Raw genomic sequence first — 24,399 nt, 5'->3', positions numbered from 1 at the left:
TTCTATTATTCCTTGACAATGGCTATCTTTCCACCCTTTTCCTCCTTCCCTTAACAGTTTCCTAACCCATTGGAAGGTAATCTCCTTATGGACAAGCATTGTCTTTCTTTTCTTTTGTGTTCTTAGAATTTTAGCAGTGAGACAGACAGTGAGTGCTTAATAATTTTTTATTGGTAACTAACAATTAAATCACTGAAGTTTGCCTTTGGGACCCTCCATTTTAACTTAGACCTTTCTTGCTCCCATTATTGCATGGTCCCTTACCCTTAACATACACTTATCTTTATATTTTGCCTTTAGAAATTTTGCTGCCTACTAATTCCAACTAGAAAAGATTGAAAATCCTTCAAGTAATGAGGCAAATGAATTAGAACTGATACAAGGATACTATTCATGTATTTAATGCAGCTGAAGCATCTTACTTGCCTCTCTATCAGAACTAGGCACAGAGAAGACAGTTTCAAAAAGACACAGAGACTTCCCTCACAAAACTTATATTCTGAGAGAAAGACAAATTACACAGTCCCACATAAGTACAGAGAAAAGTGGAAAAACTAAAAGCTATGTAAAGTCTAGGAGTAAATCCAAATAAGTTGGGTTTTTAAAGGATTGGTGGGCAAAGAGAAGAAATTAGGCCATTCTGGGCATAGGGAATAGGATAGGGGAAAAACACCAAAAGGCAAGAAATCAGATGAAATTTTAGATATGGAGATATGAATTAGATTTGGGTAAAGAGTATGTAGAGGAGAAGGAACCATTTTTGGAAATGTATGAATGCTTCTATTTGCATAAGGCCTACTGGCAGATAGGTTGAAATTTTACTCAGCAAATAAAAGAAAGACATCATCATCATCATCATCATCATCTTCATCATCATTATCATCATCATCATCATCATCATAGTTGTTATTTGAAGAGAGAAGTTATAGGGCCAGATCTAGGCATAAGGAATTTAATCTGAAAGTTATTTAAAGGATGGTTTAGAGATTTTTTAGAATTCAATATTCCATGTATAGGGTTAGGAGGACCTACACTAGTATAATAGTTGTAGGACCAGAGCAATAGATAGAAACCAGAATTATTTAAGTAGATGAAATCAGTGAGATTGGACAGTCCTTTGATATTAAAAGATAAAGGGCAGAAAAAAAGAGAAAACATTCCCAATATTTCAAATTTGGGAGACCAATTTTACTTATAGCCAGCATTCCAGGATTTCTTATCAGTTAATATAAAATCACTTATTTAAATAAGGAAGCAGCATAGTCTTATGGGAATAGTCATAACTATGGACCTCTACCTCTTATTACTTATATAACTTGAATTATATTGCATGGATTTCCTCATCTAAATCACAGAATCTCAGAAAAGACAATTAGTCCAGCACACAACTAAACAAAGCAGATCTTCATTTCTTAGGAAATTTTTTTTTTCTTATATCAAACCTAAACTTGCATCTTTGAAATTTCCACCCTTTGTTCTTTGTTCTTCCCTTTGAGCCTACACAGGCTAAATCTAATCCATATTCCTTAAGACAAATCTTCAAATATTTGAAAATAACTATTATTTATTAATTATATATTATTTGTCCTTCCACAAGGACAGTCCTTCAATTCAACAATATTCTTAATTATTCCACACTAGTCAGGATTTCAAGTGCATTTAGATTTTTGATTACTCTTATTAAAGTCCATTTAGATTTTTGATTATTCTCATTCAATAAAATCTACAATATTGTCATTTATTTGTTACTATTAATATAAGACCCCATACTCAGAAAGAAATAGTCCCTGCACTCAGAGGAGCTTACATTCTTTTGGAATAGGGACAGGGAGAGTACTGAAGACAAGTAGAGTAAAAATATGCAAAGGACCTCCAAATGACAGGTGAGGAGGACCTTAACTACTAGGAAGATCAGGAGTTCACTCCTAGGGGGAGAAAAAGTTTTGAAGAGGGCTGGGCTAGGGATTCCAAAATTGCTTAATGCTTTTGTTTTTGTGTGCTCGGGTTTGAACACACTGCTTGGATCATAGTAGGCACTTAATAATTTCAGTTAGTTAACAATTCTTGAAAGTAAGGAGGGAGAACATTCCATACATGGAATACAACCCATACAAATATATTGTTGTTGTTCATCCTTCATTTTTGAAGAGATCCAATGACATGATTCTTGCATGAACTGAATTTAAGTGAGTCAGAGCTGTTCAAAAATCATTGTTTTATTTTTCAGTCATGTCATTCCAGTGGCAAAACAAAGGTCAAGAGAACTGGTGAAGATCCAAAATGCAGTGGATGAACTTGGCTTTTTTTTTTTTTCCTGAGGCAATTGGGTTAAATGACTTGCCCAGTGTCACACAGCTAAGAAGTGTTAAGTGTCTGAGGTCAGATTTGAACTCAAGTCCTCCTAACTTCAGGGCTGGTGCTCTATCCACTGTGTCACCTAGTTGCCCCAATTTGGTCTTTCTTAATTAATTTCTTTCTCATATCTCCATTTATCTGAGGTCAGATCCATTCAATAACTAAGGGCTGATGGAGAACAAAAGATAAGGAAAATCCACAGAATTTCTGGCCAGAACAGAAGATGATTGCTAGAGATGCAAGAGAAGCAATATCATGGATAAAAAAAAGTATGTTCTTCTGTTTGGATAGACGATAGTAAAGCCAAAAAATTAAGCTTAGAGCTAAATTAATAAAATTCTAGGTAAATTCAGTATCACTATGCCTTAGAAATTATACTTTATCTCTTCTCAAAAATCTGTCTTTCTTGATTTTTGGGCTAAATACATAAATCCAAATAAATATACCACCTTTTTGACCAACTATTCATTTTCTTAATTAATTATTTCTCTTTTTTTCTCCTTTGTTTTTAAGACAATACTGGAATTAGGAAAACACAACCTCTACCCCAAAGCTCTTCAGTTTCTTGCTTACTACTTCATAGTTGTTGGCAAAAGGTTTTAGCTTCACCTTGGTACTATCTTTTATAACACCAGAAGTGGGCAGATATTGTCCGTTTCATTAAGTCTTCTAAGATTCCCTATCATGTATTAGATGAAGAAGACCACAAATTTATTCTTACCAAGTCAAAGAGCTGCTTTGATATATCTGAGTGGAGGATTATCAATTTGCTACTGCTCTTTTCTTCCCCCGACTCTCATTGGGTAATTTGCCACCTAGTAGCTTTTGGACTCTACTATATTATTCTTTAGGAAACAGTTCTGTTTTCCTCGGAGCATTCATCTCTGTCATCTTGTGGGAAAGACTCCAATCTGTTTTAAGCTGTACAATTTGTCTATTTCTTTTTTTTCTCTTTTGTAAAACATTCCAACTTTCTCCAATATTCTAACAAAGATGAAGCTTCCCTTCTACAACTCAAATCTTGTTTTTCCCCATTGAAACATCACTTCTGTTTCCTTTAGGAATACTTCATCCTCCTTGAAACTTCCTTGACTTTCTCCTGGAGGAGAGAGTTCAGCCTAAACTTAGAACACAAACAAAAATCACTTGGCTGAAATAAAAATCTATTTTAAAATATTGATATTTTCCCCCTGATGCTGCATAGCTGTCATACAGCTGTGAGATTAAGACATCGAATACCAGAATCCCCAAAGAAACGAAGGCAGGATTCACTTACAGAGTAATGGAGAGGAATATGATGGTCGTATACAGTCTACAATACATTGCAGGTGAGGACTTATACAAGAGAAATAAAATAAAAGAAGATATTATAGAAATATGTAAATAAAAGTATAAAATATAGAAAATTATAATAAAAAGGTCAATACAGATCTTAAGAGTAAAACAAGGGATGATCAATCAATACAGGCCATTGATATTCACACAATGTCAAGAGTTTTATTGGGAGTTAGCAAGTACATTAGATGGATCTTGGGTGGCAAGTTTAAGAGCACTTGAAAAAGGGAATCAATGAAAGATAGTAAGGTTTCACTGAGGATGATCTTGATAATTTGAGTGAATACTAACACAAATGAGATTATAGATATCTGAAACAACAAAGCAAGAACCTGCCTACCATGGCTTTTAGGCTCAAATGAGATCAGGTATCCAGAGTACTTAGAAAACAAACTGTATACATATAGAAATTACCATTTTATAAGTAGAGATGAAAATAAATGGCTTATAAGGTCTCTTGTAACTGATATTCTGAGACATGGAATTTTCAGGGAAAGGAAATAAGGAACCAAGCATTTTTTGAGCACTTACTATGAACCAGGCACAAATACAGGGACATACAAATTAAAGGGAAAAGAAGAGTATTCCTTGTCTTAAAAAAATTGGAGAGCCAGGCCTGGAGCCAGGAAGGATCATTTTTCCGAATTCAAATCTGGCTTCAGACACTTACTACCTCAGACTTGCCAGCAAGTTATTTAACCCTGTTTTGCCTCAGTTTTCTCATCTGTAAAATGAAGTAAAGAAGGAAATGGCAAATCACTCCAGTGTCTTTACCAAGAAAACCCCAAATGGAGTCACAAAGAGTTGGACACAACTTACAAATAATAACAAAACATCTAAAATAAAACTCATGGGGAGGCACAGTGGCATCTGGTTGGCTTTGAAGTCTAGAATACAACAGAAACTGGTGGAAATTAAGGCCAGCTTGGGACCCACCAAAAAATGGAGATTCCAGAAAATTTAAAAGAATTTACTCCTTAACTCTTTACTGCTTCTTTGCTGCTTTTGTTTTGAGAAAGACTGACTGCATGTGCATTGCTTTGGGACCATTCCTTAAATCTTAGTAGCATTGTGCTGATGGTTTCCAAAGCCTTATGGAATCAGGGTTTGTGCTTTTTGTATCAAATCAGTAATGCAATGGAAAGAGAGATTGATTAATAGAATCAGAGGATCTGAGTTTCATCTCAGGTCTGCTTATTATTTCTCTGTGATCTTGGGCAATTCACAGTATCTCTTGCTCTCAAATTTCTAAAATCCAAAAACTTGGGAATAAATCAGATGATATCTAATCTGATTTACAACTATATGATACTATGATAATCTACAGTCTACCCTTTACATACACAAACCACATAAACACCCAAAACCCTCCAGTGGTTAATTTGTTTTTTGTTCATCCTTTTAGATAAATATCATACTGAATATCAATCAATACTTTTGTAAAAAGTATAATATTAGAACAGTCTACCCTTTTCTAATTCCAATATCTCGATTTCTTTTCCTTAGGTATACAGAATTCATTTTTCCTCTCCATGATTTACAGCATTAAAAAATTGGGAGGGGTATCATTTTAGCATGCCTTTCTTCACCTATTAACACAGATTCTCTTTCCATCCCCAATGCCTTCCTTTAATCATTCTACCATCCTCCTGTAATTTACCTAGTGTTCAAAACTTAATTTTAAAAAGTTATTTTATGTTTGAATGACAGCATTTGAACTCTCATCAGTGGGATTCTTGTCAAATTTCTGTGCTTATGCTGATGAGTGCTTACTTAGCTGATGAAATAAGAAAGGAGAAGGTTAACGATCTATCACTGTCTCTTGGAAAACTTTGAAAATCATGCTATTTGGGAAAGAGAATCAGACAGAGATTGCCAATGTTGATACAGCCTTGTGAGTTTTTCTCCTTCATTTATTTTCATTAAAAAGGATAATTGCATGAAAACAAGAATCTTTCTCTTTTTTTTTGCTTTTTACTTTTTTTTCTCTTGAGGGGACACCTGCTCCTGTTGTGATGCATGACTTGAAAATTTTCTATGATCTCTGTGACATCTGTAACCTAGAGAGATATTTCAGGAGGAGAGAAGAAGGAAAAATCTCAAAGAAATCACTTTGCACTAAAGAATTAGGCTGTTTGTATTAAAGACCTATAACAGTTTCAATGTTGCATGAGATAGCTGTGCTGGTTTATTCTATATGTACTTTTTATGTGTGTCTGTGGCCAGAAATGTTTCTTTTCCTTAATCTACTCTTGGGGAAGAAATATTTGTTCTGAAATTAAATAATTATTTAATAGAGATTGAGAAGTTATTTTTTGAGATAAGAAGGTATTCCTTGATTCAAACACAAACATGGAATGGATATATTCAGAACTTCAGAAATATTGGATAATTATGTCTGGTGACCAGAAATTTTGAATTGAAAATAGGAGAGAACGGTGGGTAACAGTGAATCATTTTTCTTTAATATATTAAAGATGCATGGTTCCAAGGGTTTTCTTTCCAAATCTTAGCAGATTAGCTTTCTGAATCTCCAGGGTATGATTAGAAACCTTCCTAGGAGAAATGCTCCTACTTCTAGGAGCCCCTATGTTCAAGTCCTGGATCCACTACTTGTAGGACTTCAGACATTTCAATTTATCTCTGAGGATTGAGGTGGGTCCCATTTCTACACATTCAAAATGCGGATTTTGTTGATCTCTATAATCTCTATCTCTAGAACATATTATGGTTTTAGATCCTATTTTTTCCATAAATTTTGCCTCTTTTAATATTTTACCAAATTGTCACTCTGGGATTTCCATTGCTTTCAGTTACTTTTGTTGCAGGTTTTAAGTGCTGTCTTTATATTTCTGACATTTTGAACCACATGCTTTCTTTGTCTCTTTAACGCAACTTCTGAGGGTTAGGTCAGTGATATTCTTTTGGTATAAGGAAGAAGATGGGACTGTGACTGTTCCTTGTATACAAGGTTAGTATATGCTAATTTCATGAAAACTGGGCAAACTTTATTTTCTTATTATGTTTATTTCAGTTTTTATTTTCTCTCAATTACATACAAAAATAATTTTAATATTTTTTAATTGAACCTCCAAATTCTCTTCCCCTCATTGAAAAGGCAAGAAATTTGGTAGATTATCCACATGTAGTCATGCAAAACATATTTCCACAGTAGTCATGTTGTGGAGAAAAAAAACAGCCTCTCTTTCCTCCAAAAAAGAAGAAAAAAAATTTTTTTAATGATTCTATTTGTATTCAGGGTCTGAGATCTTACCCTGTTGATGGATAATTTTTTTCATCATGAATCCTTTGGAATTGTCTTGGCTCACTGTGTAGCTGAGAACAATAAGATCACTCAATGTTGATCATCATGTAATATTGCTGTTACTATAGATAATGTTCTCTAGATTCTGTTCATTTCACTTTACATCAGAGTTCATATCTTTCTTCCATATTTTTCTGAAAACATTCTGCTCATCATTTCTTATCATATACTAGCACACTATGAAAATCATATACCACACCTTGTTCAACCATTCCTCAATTGATGGGCATTCCCTCAATTTCTAATTTTTTGTCACCACAAAAGAAGCTGCTATAAATATTTTTGTACTTTTCCTTTTTGTTCTTTACCTCTTTTGTTTTTAGTCCTTTGGGCATAGTTACAATTTGCTTTCTGGAATGGTTAAATCAGTTCACAACAATACCATTAATGCATCAGTTTCTCAAATTTTCCATATATCCTCCAACATTTATTATTATTTCTTTTCTGTTACATTAACCAATCAGATAAGTATGGGGTGGTTGTTTTCATTTGCATTTCTCTAAACAATAATGATTTAGAACATTTTATATACTTTAGATAACTTTGATTATTTCATTTGAAAATTACTTGTTCATATCAATTGACCATTTATCAATTGAGAATTACTTGTACTCTTATAAATTTGACTCCATTTTCTATATATTTGAGAAACAAGGCCTTTATCAGAGGAATTTACTTTAATTTTAACAGTTATGATTACAATATATTTCCTCCTATTTTATTTACCTGCACTCCATTTACTCTACCCTGTCCATCCTCAAAAGTATATTGCTTCTGACTAGCCTCTCCCCCAATTTGCCCTCCCTTCTATCAGCACGTTTTCTCTTATCCTCTTCCCCTCCTCCTTTTCTCTAGAGATTTCTATTCCCAAATGGGTATGTATTCTATTTTTTTGAGCCAATTCCAATGAAAGTATGTTTCAAGACAGTTTGCTTCCTTCCCCATCTTTTCTAACTGCCCTAATAATATGAAAGTTTCTAGTAGTTTATCATCTTTCCATGTAGGAAAGTAAATAATTTAACCTTATTGAATTCCTTTGATTTCATCTTTCTCTCGAGTCACACATGAAAGTCAAATTTTCTATTCAATTCCAGTATTTTCATCAGGAATGCTTGAAAGTTCTCTATTTCAATAATGTATTATTTTTTTCTCCTTACAGATTATACTGTTTAACTGAGTAACTAATTCTTACTTATGGGCCTAGCTTCTTTACCCTATGAAATACAATATTTCAAGCCCTGTGATCCTTTAATTTAGAAGCTAAAAATTGTGTATACTCATCATGACTCCATGGTATTTGAATTATTTCTTTTTGGCAGCTTGCAATATTTTCTCCTTAAGGTAGGAGCACTAGAATTTGGCTATAATATTCCTAGGAATTTTCATTTTGGAACCTCTATTATGAGATAATTGAAGCATGCTTTCCTTTTCTATTTTACCTTCCAGTTCCACAATATCATATCAGTTTTCCTTGATAATTTCTTGGAAGATAATTTTTAAATTCTTTTTTTTTTTGAATCATGGGTTTCAAGTAGTCCAAGAATTTTAAAGTTAGTTTTCTAATGAAATAGTTCACATTATCTCTTATTTTTTTCTTTTTTCTTTTATTTGACTACTTTTGATGTCTCATGGAGTCATTAGCTTCCATTTTCCTAATTCTAAGTTTTCTTATTTTCTTTAATAAGCCTTTGTATTTTTTTCCACTTTCCCTTGTTAAAGAAATATTTTCTTCAGTGAATTTTTGTAGGACTATTTCCTTGTGGACAATTGTACTTTTTAAGGAGTTTTTCTTTTTAGTGGATTACTGTGCCACTTTCACCATTTTTCCTATTGTGTTTTTATTATTTTCTTCAGTATTTTTGTTTACAAAGCTGTTAACTCTTTTCATGTTTTTATTTTATCACTCTCATTTTCCTCCAAATTTTTCCTCTACCTCTCTTTAATCTTTTGAGCTCTTTTTTTTTTTTTTTAATTTAGTAGCCTTTTATTTACAGGTTATATGTATGGGTAGCTTTACAGCATTGAGAATTGCCAAACCTCTTGCTCCAATTTTTCCCCTCCTTCCCCCTACCCCCTCTCCCAGATGACAGGATGACCAGTAGATGTTAATATATTAAAATATAATCTTTTGAGCTCTTTTAAGAATTCCTTGGGAGCTTGAGAAATTCATCTTTTTCTTTGAGTCTTTGAATAATAATTTTAACTTTGTTGTCTTTTTCTGAGATTGTGTTTTGATATTCCTTGTAATTGTAATAATTGTCTATAGTAAAATGTTTTGTTTGTTTGGTTACTCATTTTTCAGTTTATCTTGACTTGAACCTTTCTGTTGAAGTTGATTTCTGCTCCAAGGTGCAGGGTGCACTGCCCCAGTCTTCAGGTTTTTTGCAAATCTGTTTTTAGATTTTATAAAGAAATAAGTTTTTATTTATTTCCTCTAAAATTCTATGATCTAAATAGAACTTTGTTTACTATTTTCATGACCCTAATCTGAGTATAGACAAACCAACAGAGTCCTGCACCCATTGCCAGCAAAGAGACCCCGTAATCTTCTCCTGACCAGTTGTCTGATTCCTCTTTCTATCCATGGGCTAAGAACTCTGGAAGCCACTACTGTCACTGTTGAGTCAGTCACCCCCAAGGCCTGTTAACTGGTTTGTTGGGGCTTGACCTGTATTCCACTATCACTCCAGTGCAAAAGACCTTTACTGCAGATTTTCTAAATTGTTTTAATCTGGAGTATTTTTCACCTATCCTTTTGTGGGTTCTGTCTCTCCAGAATTTGTTTTGAGGCATTTATAGCTGTTCAAAGAGGAAATGGGTAAATTTAGGCAAATTCCTGCCTTTTCTCCACCACCTTCCAAATAGAGCAGACTTTTAGAGAATACTTCAGCAGTGATTTACATCTAGTATACTGTAAGCAACCACTGATACCTTAATTTCTTTTGCATTCATAGAGCATTTCCTATATTTCCTGAAAAATCTATGCTTTACCTGCCCAAAACATGAAGAAATTGTGCTTCTGAACTTATTTTCATCCACGTCATAAAAATCATTCCTTGACTTTTTACCCCCAAACCTCCCCATCAGTCCCACCAAACAATCTATGTAATTCTGTTAGTTTTCTACCTGGAAGCAAAATTGCTTAAAGTGTCCCCAATAAATGAGTGTAGTAAATAAAATGAAAGAATGTTTTTGTGAAGTTTCCAGCCAAGGATCTCCCAATCCTTGCTTTCAAATGGCACAAACACTTAAGAAAAAAAAAAACTATCAGGGATCACAGGTTCATAGATTTGGGACTTAGAGATTCTCCATTTTATACCACTAAGAAAGTGATGATCATGCTATTTATAAGCCCTCAACAGATTGAAATATATAAGGGCAATTCTATATCAGGGATTATTTGCTCCAACGCTTTATTCTTGCAATTTTTGGTAACTGATACTAGGTGAATGGTGTTGCATATTAATTAATGTGGCTTTAAAACATGTCTCCTATATGATTCAGATAAATTATAATAGAACACATTTCAATCACTGGTACTTTCTTTTATCTTTCTGAAAATAGACCTATGAAGAATGAATAGCACAAAAGTTATACTATAATTATATATATTTCTATACTTTTTTCTATCTATAGTTTCTATATTTTCTATACTATAATTTCTACCTTTTAATACTGTTTTGATCAAAATGTAATGTAGAAGATTTCAAGAACAAAAATAACAGTATAAATTATATTAAAGAAAAGCCATGGATTTAGCATGATATAGTAAGAAAAGCACTAAATTTGAATCAGATAATATATATTCAAAGTCTGTTTCTGCTACAACTTTTTAAAAATCTTGGAGAAATCATGGAAAGTTATTGGGTTGCAGTCTTTTCATTTAATAAATTAGAGAGTTAGACTAGCTGATCTCTAAAGCTCCTTTCTCTACATTCTATATTCTACAGTCCTAAATTAATATAAGTCTAATTCTTGATAAATCAGTATAACAGAATTATTCAAAAGCTGGCATATCTTAATTTCAAGAAGGCATTTGATGAAATATTTTGTTATTTATTAAGATAAAATATAGGGGGTAGGTCAATGTAAAATTTAATTTTATTACTGTCTCTTCCAAGCTGATTATCAGATAAATGCTCAACCTGAAAAGAATAAACTTTCCCAATGGTTTCTTGCTTGGTGAAATTTTAACTCTGGTCTGTTCAACTTATTTTTTTTCTCAGTGACTTCACACATCAGGAAAACAATCAGATTCACAAATATCATAAAGCAGTACAGGTTTTTTAATTCAAAGCATGTCCAAATCAATATTCAGAAAGATGTTGATGGTCAAATAATGGACCAGAATAAAATGAAACTTCATGGTGATAAATGTAAAGTTTTTCATTTGAATTAAAATAACAACAGCATATATTTAAAAATAGGCTAAGGACAGTCAACTTAGTACTTCATCTGGTGGGAAAAACCTGGAGGTTTTAATTAGAGACAAGTTTAATATAAGCCAATATAATTACATAATAGTTAAATAAAAATAACAAGTAAATGTAAAAGTGGAGTATTACGTAGTTTATACAATTCCTACTAACTCTCAGAAAAGGCAAACAACCAAGATTAGTACCCAAAAGAAGAAAACAAGTAGCCCAACAAGGGCTATATCCCTTGAATTAATGAATTATCCAATGAATTAAGATTGGATGTTGATACATATGTCATCATTCAGTAGCCCTCTCCTAATAACTTCTGTGTCCCAGCATGGCTTGAAAATTGTTTTGGGACCCACTAAAGTAGGGCTCCTTTAACTTTTTCCACTCACTTTTCACCCAAGAAATTTTTACATGGCTCTGGGTATAAAAGTATATAAAACAAGTATACAAATAAAACTTTTATTGATTATGCATCATAATTTAGCCACTGCAAAAAATACCCAGCAGTAATCAACTGTTTTCTATAATGTCATAATTTAGCCATTGCAAAAAGAAAAGAAAAAGAGCAAATGTCAACTCTTCAAGGGGCTATAAAAGGGGAAATTGGGTTTACTGCTATCTAGTTAAGAGCATTTGTTAGGTTAGTAAACTTCAAACCTGAAGAACCTTTGTCTAGAACAACTACATAATTGAACTCAATGATCATAGATTTTGCAGAAGGGATATGACAAATCAAAAAATCGGAACACCCTAAATCAAGAAATAATATAAAAATATTCCCAGAATTTCTAAATAAAATCAATAAAATTCAATCTAAATAATCCTATAATCTACAGATCACCCCTACAACTATGTTTGAAATCGAAGACACAGTGCCTAAATTTAATAATTTCAATCACAAAAATCAAGTACTACAAGCAATAAAAAGATTTTCAAAAATAAAGAAAAGGAAATTTGAAAAGAACAGGTCTATTTTTTTGTTATTGTTGTTCAGTTGTTTCAGTCATGTTTGACTCTTTATAATCCCAGTGGAGATGTTCTTGGAAAAGATACTAGATTGGGCTTCTATTTCCTTCAACTCATTTTACAGGTGAATAAACTGAGGCAATCCAGGTTAAGTGGCTTACAAGTTTATATACCTATTAAGTGTCTGAGGCCAGATTTGAACGCGGCCTTCCTAACCTGAAGCCCTCATCTCTATCCACCTAACCACTTTTGTACTCATCAGAAAACAGCCAGGAATGAAATAATATATATGCTGAAAAGTAAAGAATTCAACACAAAATGACATCATTATAGTACCCAAATTTTTCTTTGTGCCATAATGCAAAGTACTTTGCAATATTATCTTATTTTACTGTCAAAAGAATTATGGAAGATAGCTTCTATTATGATTCTCCCTTTTACAGAAAAGGAAATTGAGAAAGAGAGATGTCAACTGACTTACAACTGATTATATAGCATTAAGTATCTGAGGCAAGATTTAGTTTCAGGCTTTTCTGACTTGAAGTCTATCTCTCTATCCACTGCACTATTGTGTATTTGCAAAATTAAGCCTAATTAATAACGTAAAAATGGACATTCTAAAAAAGAGACATATTTGAAATATTCTTGAAAAAGTAATAGATATGAGCTAGTTACAAACAGCAGAAACACAATAAAGATAAACATAATCATCAAGACAAGAATAAGTAGTGAAATAAATCTAGAGACAATTAAAAGAAAAAAGAAAAAGACACATAATGGGTAAACAGTGAACCGTAAAGATCATTAATAGATTTATTTTCAAAAATATTAAAGAGGATAAAGATTAAAGTAGAATTTTAAAAAATAGGTCTTATATTCAATCATGCAATCATGAAACACAGTGAATTACAACCTAGAACTCTAAAGATGAGTGAATATTTTCTCTTGGACTAATTGCAGAAGTACATAAAAGGAGAGAAGGGAATGGTTCCACAATAAAGGAAAAGTAACTCTTGTATCTGTCAGCAAAAAGAGGTGGTAAAAGAAGGGAATAAAATAAATGAAAGTAGTAAGAAGGAGGTTTTGATCCAGTGAGGGAGATCTCACTGAAGAGTACTCAAATGGTGAAGAGCTATATTGTATAAGAAGAGATGAGGACTTTTCAGTAATTTTGAACAGGGAGTACATTTCTTCTGACAGAATATTGTGCTGCCATGGATAATATATTGCCTCAGACTTCTCAGGGGCAACTGAAACTCAGGGAGGAAATTGTATGGCCATCTGGCATGGAAGAGAAGGGATATTGAACTTATTACTTAAATAAAAAAATAATGAAGAGAATGATCATGAAATGGGTAAGGAGTAAAATTAGAGAGAAAAATACGGGACAGAAGAAATTTTTCCCTTGGGGTAATGTTTCTATCCTGATTACTTAACTCAGTTAACTGATACTTTGAAGGGTAAAGTCCAATAGAAAAAAAAAAAGGCAGTCAGAGTTCAAGATCTGCAATGGCAATAATATGTTTGTTAAAAGAGGGAACTCAAACTTGTTGTTTTAGAAGTTTTAATTTAATTTAATGAGCAACAAAAAGAGGTGAAAATGGAATAATTAAGTATATAGAAAATGAATAAAAAAATTTAAATTTCTGAATCTCAAAAAAAAAAAAAAAAAAGGAAATAAAAATAGTTGAAAAGGAACTACCAAAGTGGGTGGGGAACACTCCTGGTCCAGATGGACATAAAGAAAATTCTTTCAAACTTTTAACGAAAAATTAAAATATGTATTACCTAAGTCATCTTCAAAAATTTAAAAAAGAGGGGCAGCTAGGTTGCGCAGTGGTTAGTGCACCAGCCCTGAAATCAGAAAGACCTGAATTTAAATGTGGCCTCAGACACTTAACACTTCCTAGCTGTGTGACCCTGGGCAAGTCACTTAACCCCAATTGCCTCAGTATAAAAAAGAAAGAAAGAAAGAAAACACTCTATTCTATCTCATTTTATTAGATAGATATAATCTTAATACCTAAACCAAGGAAGGTTAAAGGCAAAGAAATCAATGAAAACAATATCATTAATGGATTAAAAATGTTAAATAAAAGCCATCAAACAGAAAGTTATCTGAGAAATCATTCATCATGAAAAAGTTGTGTTTATGCCAGCATGATTCAACATTAGAAAAAAGTCACTATAATTAATCATAATAAAAACAAAAATATGCAAAGCACATGATTATCACAATAGATATAGGAGAAAAGATGTTTTTTAAAAATCACAATATGATATTTATTTATTCTAAAAACCCAACAAATTATAAACATAGTAAGATTTTTAAAAACATTGAAAGTATTTATGAGAAAAAAGCAAGTATTATATTCAATGAGAATCAGTTTCGATGTTTTTCCAATACATGTGGATTTAAAGCAAAGATGCTTCTTCTCAGTGTTATTATTTTTATATAATTCTTGAAATTCTGGCAATAATAATAATTAAAGTTTTAAAGATAAGAAAAGAAAGAAAAAGTCTATTTTTAATGAGTTGATAACTACTTAGGAAATCCTTGGAAATCAACAAAGAAACTGAGACAATAAGCTCAGAAAAGTTAAAAATTACAGAATGAACTTTTAAAAATTAATAGTATTCTTATATAAGAAAGTGTCTGACTTCAAGTCAGAAAAGCCTGAAATTAAATCTGGCTTCAGACACTTAATTTCTATATAAGAAAAAAATTCAAGAGGCAATAATGGAATGGGTAATCCCATCCAAATAAACAACAATATGCACAGAATGTTTAGGAACTCAACTGTCAAAGCATGTTCAAAACTTCTATTTATTCAATTACAAAATGTTTCTTAAATAACTATATTAAATAGCTAGAGGAATATACAGTGTCCATACTGGATTATGCCAATATAATATAAAATGACAGCATTATTAAAGATAAAATTTATAGAGTCATTGCTATACCAATCTAACTACCAAAGAGATATTTTAAAGAGGTAGCTAGAATAACAGGATTCATTTGGAAAACAAAAGATCTAGAATATATGTAATAAAAAGTTAGTGATCAAAAGGTAATAGCACTTCCAAACCACAAACTATGTTATAAAGCAGCAATTGTTGAAATTACTTGACATTGACTAAAAATGTAAATTTAAATCAATAGAATGGAGTAGACAAAAGAGAATCATAAATAAAAGAAGTCAATAAACCAGCATTCAATAAATTACTTAGGAAAGTTCCCCATTTGACAAAACCTTTCAGTTTTTGCAGTAGTCTGACTGAAATTAGTCTTAGAAAAATATCTTCTGCCATATTCCAAAATATATTCAAATTGAATATATGACATGAACATAAAAGATCATCCCATAAAAACCTATCATATGATCAAATCTGATGGAAGTGGCTCTCTTCAACAATGAGATCATCCAAATCAGTTCCAATTGTTAAGTAATGAAGAGAACCAACTACACCCAGTGAAAGAATACTGGGAAATGAGTGTGGACCACAGGATAGCATCTCCACTCTATATGTTATTATCTGCTTGAATTTTTATTTTTCTTCTCAGGTTATTTTTACATTCTTTCTAAATCCGTTTTTCTTGTGCAGCAAGATAACTATATAAATATGTATACATATATTGTATTTAACATATACTTTAACATATTTAACATGCATGGAACTGCCTGCCATCTAGGGGAGGGGGTGGGGGAAAGAAGGGGAAAAGTTGGAAGAGAAGGTTTCACAAAGGTCAGTGATGAAAAATTACCCATATGTTTTGTAAATAAAAATCTATAACATTAAAATATATATCATAAAATTTCACATATATAAATAATAAAGGAATTATTTTTTCTTTTTTTCTTTTTGCTAAGGCAATTGGGGTTAAGTGACTTGTCCAGGGTCACACAGCCAGGAAGTGTTAAATATCTGAGGCTAGATTTGAACTCAGGTTCTCTTGACTTCAGGGCTGGTGCTCTATCCACAATACCAACTAGCTGCCATGATAAAGGAATTTTTAAAGAAACTTAGAGAAAAGATATTTTTTTAAAAGTCAAAGTAGATCATTTTTCTTACTTTATATGAAAAATATTTTTATACAACAAATTTTAAATAGGATAATCAGAGAACTGATCAGTTGGAGGAAATTTCTGTATTTAATATCTCTGATAATACTTTAGTATTCAAGTTATGCAGATGACTAACAGAAATATATGAGACCAAAACGCCTACTCTAATATTTAATATTAAATGATAAAAGAATATGAATGTTTCTAAAAAATATCACAGGCTATTAACAGCCATATAAAAGAATACAAAAAGTCTCTCTCTCTCTCTCTCTCTCTCTCTCTCTCTCACGCACACACACACACACACCCCAAACTAGAGAATTGAACATTTAAAAAAATCCTGGGATTCTACTTGTCACCCAGAAAACTAGCAAATATGACAAGAGAAAATCATAAACATTGGAGGCATTATCAAAGAAAATCACACCAATGTTTTTCTGTGAAGCTCTGAAATATAACTATTCTGAAGCTAGTTAGAATTGTGCCAATAAAGCAGTAAAACATTTATACTTTGACTGCTAATCACCAACCTCAAGAAAAGTTTTAAATAAAAGGCTGAATATATGCCAAACAATTTATAGTGATACTTTTTGTGGTTGCAAACAATTGAAAACAAAATAAATACACATAAAATTGGGGAATGGATAAATAAAGTGATACACAAATATAATGGAATATTATCATGTCTATTATAATGGAATGTAAGAAAATAGTGAAAAGAAAAATTCTGAGAATCATGGGAAGACTAACATGAACTGATGCAAAATGAGTAAAGCACAATCAGGACAACAACATAAACAGTGGCCACAAATATGTAAATGTAAAATACTACACCCAGAAAACAACTGAAAATGAATGTTATGACATTTCAAGTAATCAAGATTTCAAAGAAGACAAAGAAAATCATAGATCCCCATTATGATGATTTTCCTTTGCTGTGCTAGGAGGTTCATAATAACAGAATATTGGAATGATATCCAACTTTTCTAGTATCTATCAGTTTTGCAAAATTTTAGTCTTTTTCTTTTTCATTTTTCATGAAATCTTTTGTTAAAATGGTTGACTCTCTGATATAGGGGAAAAAACCAACATAAGAGCTAACCAAGGTTGCATAAAAGCAAAATATATGAGTTTTTTTTAAAGAGGAAGAAAAGGCAAATATAATCAAAAGTTATCCTAATTATCCTATAGCTTTGCAGCCAGAAAGGATATTAACAGACTTCTTATCCAAATCCATCATTTTACAAATGAGGAGTTCAGGTCCAGATAATTTAAGTGACTTATTCACAAGTATATATGTCAAAAGTGGCAAAGCCAGACTTTGAATGCAAGACCCTAGATTCCAATTATAGTATTCGTTTCCATTGCATTATGCTGGGTAGTATTTGATGTCCAAGGAGACATGTCTAACTACTCTCAGAACTTATCACACTTTATCTCAAACATGGAATAAATTTCTCATAATTGGAAAGTGATCAGAAGAATAATGAGGGATTTAGAAACTATAAAAAAAAAGGAATTAGAAATGGTCAGTTTGGGGAAGAATTTCTGGGGCTGAGGGTGAAGGATAGATTATAATAGCAGTTTCAAAATACTTGAAGAACCACTATATGGAACATAAGACATTTATGCCCTTTTGCTTTAGAAACAAAGAAATAAAATCTATGACTGGAACTAAAGACGAACTTTTCATGTGAGTTCTACATTAGTACTTTATTATGCAGTATAGAAGTCACCCAAGTTGTTCAATACTTTGAAACTAGGGCAAAAATATGAAAAATTCAGGCAAGCTAGAAAAGCTTTAGAGTATGAAACTGGAGATTGACTAGTTTCCAAAGACCAGGTTATCTAATTACCTTAACTCCATAATAATCCCAAAGGCCTTGATCTTTCTGTGGACCTTTGCCATGAATTTTTATTCTTTGATTGGGCTAAATTACTTTTTTATTGATATTTTTAGATTTCTATGGATCTGTGATCTCAGCAGTATCAAGTATTACATTACTAGGGAGCACAATGGGAATAAGCATAGAATTGTAGTTGGAAGGTATTTTGGAGTTCATCAATTTCAACACCCTCATTTTAGAGATGAGAAACTAAGATTCTGAGAGGTTAAGCATTCTATCCAGGGCCATATAATTAGTATTCATTCAAGGACAAATCTGAACTTAAATTTTCTTGACTCATACTCTACCGCTAGGTCCATTAGTCATCTGTGCCTTGTCACCCTGTCTTATGTATAATTATGATTTTTCCACTAATATTTACTCAAAGCTCTTTCCAATGATCTGACAATTTTAGTATTTCATGGATACCGTTACAAAAACTGGACTGTTAATTTTTTAATCCCTTGACCCTGCCACATCACCAATGCTCCTTCCTTTCTATGACTTATTTCCTTGCTTTTGTCTTTTATGTCAATTCTCAACTATGAGAATACATGGTTCACTCTTAGGGTCAGTATTAGTAATAAACAGCAGATTGCTCACAACTACCCTGACTTCCTATTGCTCTTTGGTTCAACTGCCATTTTGATCTTTACATTAAACATTTCAAAATACATTGTGAATAAACCATTTTTTAAAGCAGTTATACATGATTGTTTCCCAATAACAGAGCCCAACAGAAGAAATGTTATTTTCGGTAGAAGCAGAAGCCCTGCTGTTTCAAACTGCTTTTGCCTCTATCCATAATCTGTGTTATTGTTGTTGTTATTCTAAGGACATACCTTTAACTCTTTCTCCAAACCCATATGCCTAAGAAAAAGACTTATACTAACAGACTTCCAAAAATTACCTCCTTATACAACAAGGAAGTCTTAGCTCACAAAACTCAATGGAGATATAACATGAAACACTATTCTGCCAATTGCATCTTACTGCATTGTTTGTTACTATAAAGATAGTATATTTTGGAATGCTTCTGGGGTATTCCCAAACATGAATAAATGCATTTAAAATCTATATACATTTTGCATTTTTGACACATGCTTTTTTAGGTGAAAAGCAAGATAAAAGTATTCTCCTGGCAAAATGTACTTCTCTCCTACCTCTCACTCCCATATGTATGTGTGTGTGTGTGTGTGTGTTTGTCTATCTCTTTTCTCTTATATTCCTTCCCTGCAACATCTCTAAATGTTTTTGAATAGCAACTGTTTGGTCTGTGGAATTTCCTTCAAAAAACATACCCTACACTCTTCATGGAAAGATAATAGGCTTTAGAGTACTTCACTTAGTAATCTCATCAGCTTCCATGGATTTAATTACTGCATCCAAATCTATCTCTACTTCCCCAGTCTCTCTGCTGGCCTCCAGGCTCATATCTCCCATTTCTTTGGAGAAGACATATTCAACTAAGTCTATCCTAAATGCAGTGCATCATAATTCCTCTTAAACTCTCCTACCTCCTCCTACTTTCCCAGGAGGAAAACATCAGTCTTCTAGTCCCTTGGGCTCAGAAATAGAAATCATCCTGGATTCCTCATTATCTCTAACACATTTCCCATCCAATCAGTTGCCAAAGTCTAACGATTTCTCCTTTGCAATATCTCTTGATTATGCCCACTTATTTGCTTCTATATAGCTATCATTTTAGAGAAGGTCCTCATCGCTTCACTTCTATATTATCACTGTAGTCTGTTGCTGGCTCTGCCTGCCCTATGGCTTGCTCTGTTCTAATTCATCTTCCAATTAGTCCCTAAAGTGATTTTTCCAAAGTGCAGGTCTGATCATGTCACCTCCTTCTTAGCCAGTAACCTCCAGTGGCTTTCTATTACCTTCAGGAGCAAAACTAAAATACTCTCTTTTGCATTAAAAGTCATTGAATCCTATTCCTACCTTTCCAGTCATCTCAACATTATCCCCCAACACGTACTTTTCAAACCAATGATACCTATATCACAAACAAGACTCTCTCCCTCTCCCTCTTCCTTCCTCCCTCCCTCTCTCCTTCCTCCTCCCTCCCCCTCTCTCTCTCCCTTCCTCCTCTCCCTCCTCCTCCTCCTCCTCTCTCTCTCTCTCTCTTTCTCTTTCTTTCCCTTTTTCCCTCCCCCCTCTCTCCTTTCTCTTTCTCCTTCTCTCTCTCTTGTCTGTCTCTCTTCATTTTTGTCACGCTTTCTGACTGTTCCCCATTCCTGTAACATTCTCCCTCCTTTGCTCTAACTACTGACTTTACTGGTCTCCTTTAAGTCCCAATTCTTTTTAAAAATCCTATCTTTTAACAGTAGTTCTTTCCCAACACTTCTTAATCCAGGTCCTTCCTTCTTTTATTTCCTATTTATCCTGTATATAGCATATATATTTCTTTGCAAGTTGTCTTCTCTATTAGCTTGTAAACCCTTTGAGGGCAAGAACTGTAGTCTGCCTCTTTTTTTTTTTTGTATTCCTAGTAGAGTTTAGCACAAAGTAGGTGCTTAATAAATATTGCTTGATTGTGGTGAATGGAATATTAGGCTTAGATTCAGGAAGATTTGGATTTGAATCCTTCTTGTGTCACACTTACTACTTGTGTGACACTGGGAAAGTAAGTTAAACATTCTGAACTTCAATTTCTTTATCATTAAAATGGGCATAATAATAATATCAGCAATACCTACCTGTCAAGTTTATTGTGAAGATTTAATATGTATACCAAATAAGGTTCTGCAAACTTTAAGATACTATATAAATAGTAGATACTCTTATTGGTTCCCCAATGTACCTCAAATTCTATAGTGACAGCAGAATAATGAATCATTTAAGCTGTTTGGTACAAATCTCTTAGACCCAAATTGCCTACAACTCAAAAAATTTTTAAAAATTACTGTATCTATCTAGAAATCATCTCTTTCACATATATAGACATCTATGTAGCATATAGTATTTCTGAAGATATTAGGAATTGCTGTCACTGATTGATATATAACTATGGACTAGCCACCATTCTTTAATATGTCAAGGTAGAAATCTAAAAGTTATTGCTTTATTGAACATGATTTTGTTTTGTCAATCAACTTATTGTTCACTTCATAAATTAATTTTATTCAAGACCTAGTTATGAGGCACAAAAGCATTGTGACATACATATGAGCTTACAGGTTTAATGAGAGTGGAGCTGGGGAGAGACAAAATATGCACATTCAAATCCTGCAATTTGAAACTCAGATGAAAGAATAATGGGTATATGACACTTGAAGAAAACAGACTTTTTCAGGTATTTAATTCATATGAAGGAAAATCATAGGCTTAGAATTGTAAAAAGTTTACAGATGATCTAATCAAAATTCTTTATAAAGAATTTTAGGTACAGAGAGGTAAAGCAATCGGCTCAAGAGTACACAGGGAATGAACATAAAGTTCATACTTTATGACTGTAAATTGAGTGATTTCTTCACTATAGAAGTGGGTGGCAAGAGAGGTGGTATTTTAAAGAATGAAAAGGAAGTAATGGATTTTATAAAAAGGAAAAAATAATGAGATTATTCCATGAAAAAAGTAATATTTTTTAACAGAAGGATATTAGGGAGAACACAAGAGTATTCTAGTTAAAGAAAAATACATGGAAAAGCAAAAATGTAACTTCTTAGTGTTAACTCGTCATGTAACTGTAGACAACTTTCTTATACTATAAGTGTCAGGATACTTCCTCAACTACATTAGTAGAAAGAGCTTTCTTTCTAGGAGTTTCATGCATCCATGAAATCACAGGTGCAGCACACGTATGTCTATATTATATATACCCACTTTACATCTATGTAATGAGCTGAGGCTTGAGTTGATGCACTGAGGTCCCAAGTATGTGAGGCTAACAAGTAATTGGGCTATACTCTATTAATATACATGATTGGATAAAGAATGGTCCCTGCCCACTCTCCGTGCAAGTCCTGATGTGTTGTATAGGAAATGACGATTTTGGTGGGGGGAGGCAGAGAGAGAGACAGGAAGAGAAGCTGGGAGAGATTGGGCCTGGGTTCGAGACTCCGAGCTGCTGGTTGTGTGGCTGCTAGTCGAGCTAGCTTCTTGACTCAGCTGCACACATTGCTATCGCCGATTCTCTTCCACCTCCGATCCTTCTGGAAATGACGATTTTGGTGGGGGGAGGCAGAGAGAGAGACAGGAAGAGAAGCTGGGAGAGATTGGGCCTGGGTTCGAGACTCCGAGCTGCTGGTTGTGTGGCTGCTAGTCGAGCTAGCTTCTTGACTCAGCTGCACACATTGCTATCGCCGATTCTCTTCCACCTCCGATCCTTCTTCACTGAGAATAAAGACTGACGGTTTTCCCCTAACCTGAATTCCTGTCTCCTGTTGATTTAAAAATACACGATCTTCACACATCTACAATTCCACTTTGTTTCATCTCCATGGGACAAGATGCTTCTCTCAGGTTAAGCTCATTATTTCTTTTTTTAATTAAAGCTCTTTATTTACAAAACATATACATGGATGATTTTTCAACATTGACACTTGAAAAACCTTGTGGTATTCCAAATTTTCCCTTCCTCCCCCCCTCCCTCTCTGCTATATGGTAGGTAATCCAATACATGTTAAATATGTTAAAATATATGTTAAATCATACACACACATATATATATAATATATACACACATATACACATATTTATATAATTAACTTGCTGCACAAGAGAAATCAGATTAAGAAGGGAAAAAAAACCAAGAAAGAAACAAAATTCAAGCAAACACCAACAGAAAGAATGAAAATGCTATGTTGTGGTCCACACTCAGTTCCCACAGTCCTCTCCCTGGATGTAGATGGCTCTCTTCATCACAAGATCTTTGGATTCGGTCTGAATCCTCTCATTGTTGGAAAGAGCCACGCCCATTCAAATTGATCATTGTATGATCTTGTTGTTGCCATGTACAATGATCTCTTGGTTCTGCTCTTGTCACTTAGCTTCGTTTCATGTAAGTCCCTCCAAACCTCTCTAAAATCATCCTCCTGATCATTTCTTACACAACAATAATATTCCATAACATGCATATACCACAGTTTATTCAGCCATTCTCCAATTGATGGGCATCCACTCAGTTTCCAGTTTCTGGCCACTACAAACAGGGCTGCCACAAACATTTGTTCACATACAGGTCCCTTTTCCTTCTTTAGGATCTCTTTGGGATATAAGTCCAGTAGTAACACTGCTGGATCAAAGAGTATGCACAGTTTGGTAACTCTTTGGACAATATGCCAAATTATTCTCCAGAATGGTTGGATCATTTCACAACTCCACCAACAATGTATTAGTGTCCCAGTTTTCCCACATGCCCTCCTTCCAACATTCATCATTGTCTTTTCTTTTCCTGTCATCTTAGCCAATCTGAGAGGTATGTAATGGTATCTCAGAATTGTCTTAATTTGCATTTCTCTGATCAATAATGATTTAGAAAACCTTTTTATATGACTAGACAGTTTTAATTTCTTCCTCTGAAAATTGTCTGTTCATATCCTTTGACCATTTATCAATTTTAGATGGCTTGAATTTTTATAAATTTGACTCAATTCTTATGAGGCCTTTATCAAAACCTTTAAATGTAAAAAATGTTTTCCTGATTTATTGCTTCACTTCTAATCTTATCTGCATTAGTTTTGTTGGTACAAAAACTTTTCAACTTAATATATTCAAATTTATCTATTAGTTTTCAATAATGAGTTCTACTTCTTTAGTCACAAATTCCTTCCTTCTTTACAGATCTGAAGCTCATCATTTCTAAACTTACCACCATATTGCTGAGTCAAACCGGGATTTACACTGTATACCTCATTCTCCTCTCCCTATGATTAAAGAGCAGGAGGGTCTCAAAAGCTTCTTTTTCATAGGGTAGAAACTAGACTCTCAGTTCTCTACACTTTCATTTGTTGCCCTGCCTGGTTTTAACTCTACAGAAAAAAAAGACATGGCTGATATCGCTTGCTGTGCTATGCTCCCTCTCCCAT

General features: G+C 33.2%; 1 long non-coding RNA gene across 1 annotated transcript in view; it reads right to left on the bottom strand.

Annotated features, from left to right (window-relative positions):
* The window catches only part of LOC100918173, a 42,477-nt gene that overhangs the window by 1,146 nt on the left and 16,932 nt on the right, over positions 1–24,399 (bottom strand). The window lies entirely within an intron of this gene.

This window comes from Sarcophilus harrisii, chromosome 2 (assembly GCF_902635505.1).
Source record: "Sarcophilus harrisii chromosome 2, mSarHar1.11, whole genome shotgun sequence".
In the NCBI taxonomy this organism is placed as follows: domain Eukaryota; kingdom Metazoa; phylum Chordata; class Mammalia; order Dasyuromorphia; family Dasyuridae; genus Sarcophilus; species Sarcophilus harrisii.
This window is presented reverse-complemented; position numbering and strand designations above follow the sequence as displayed.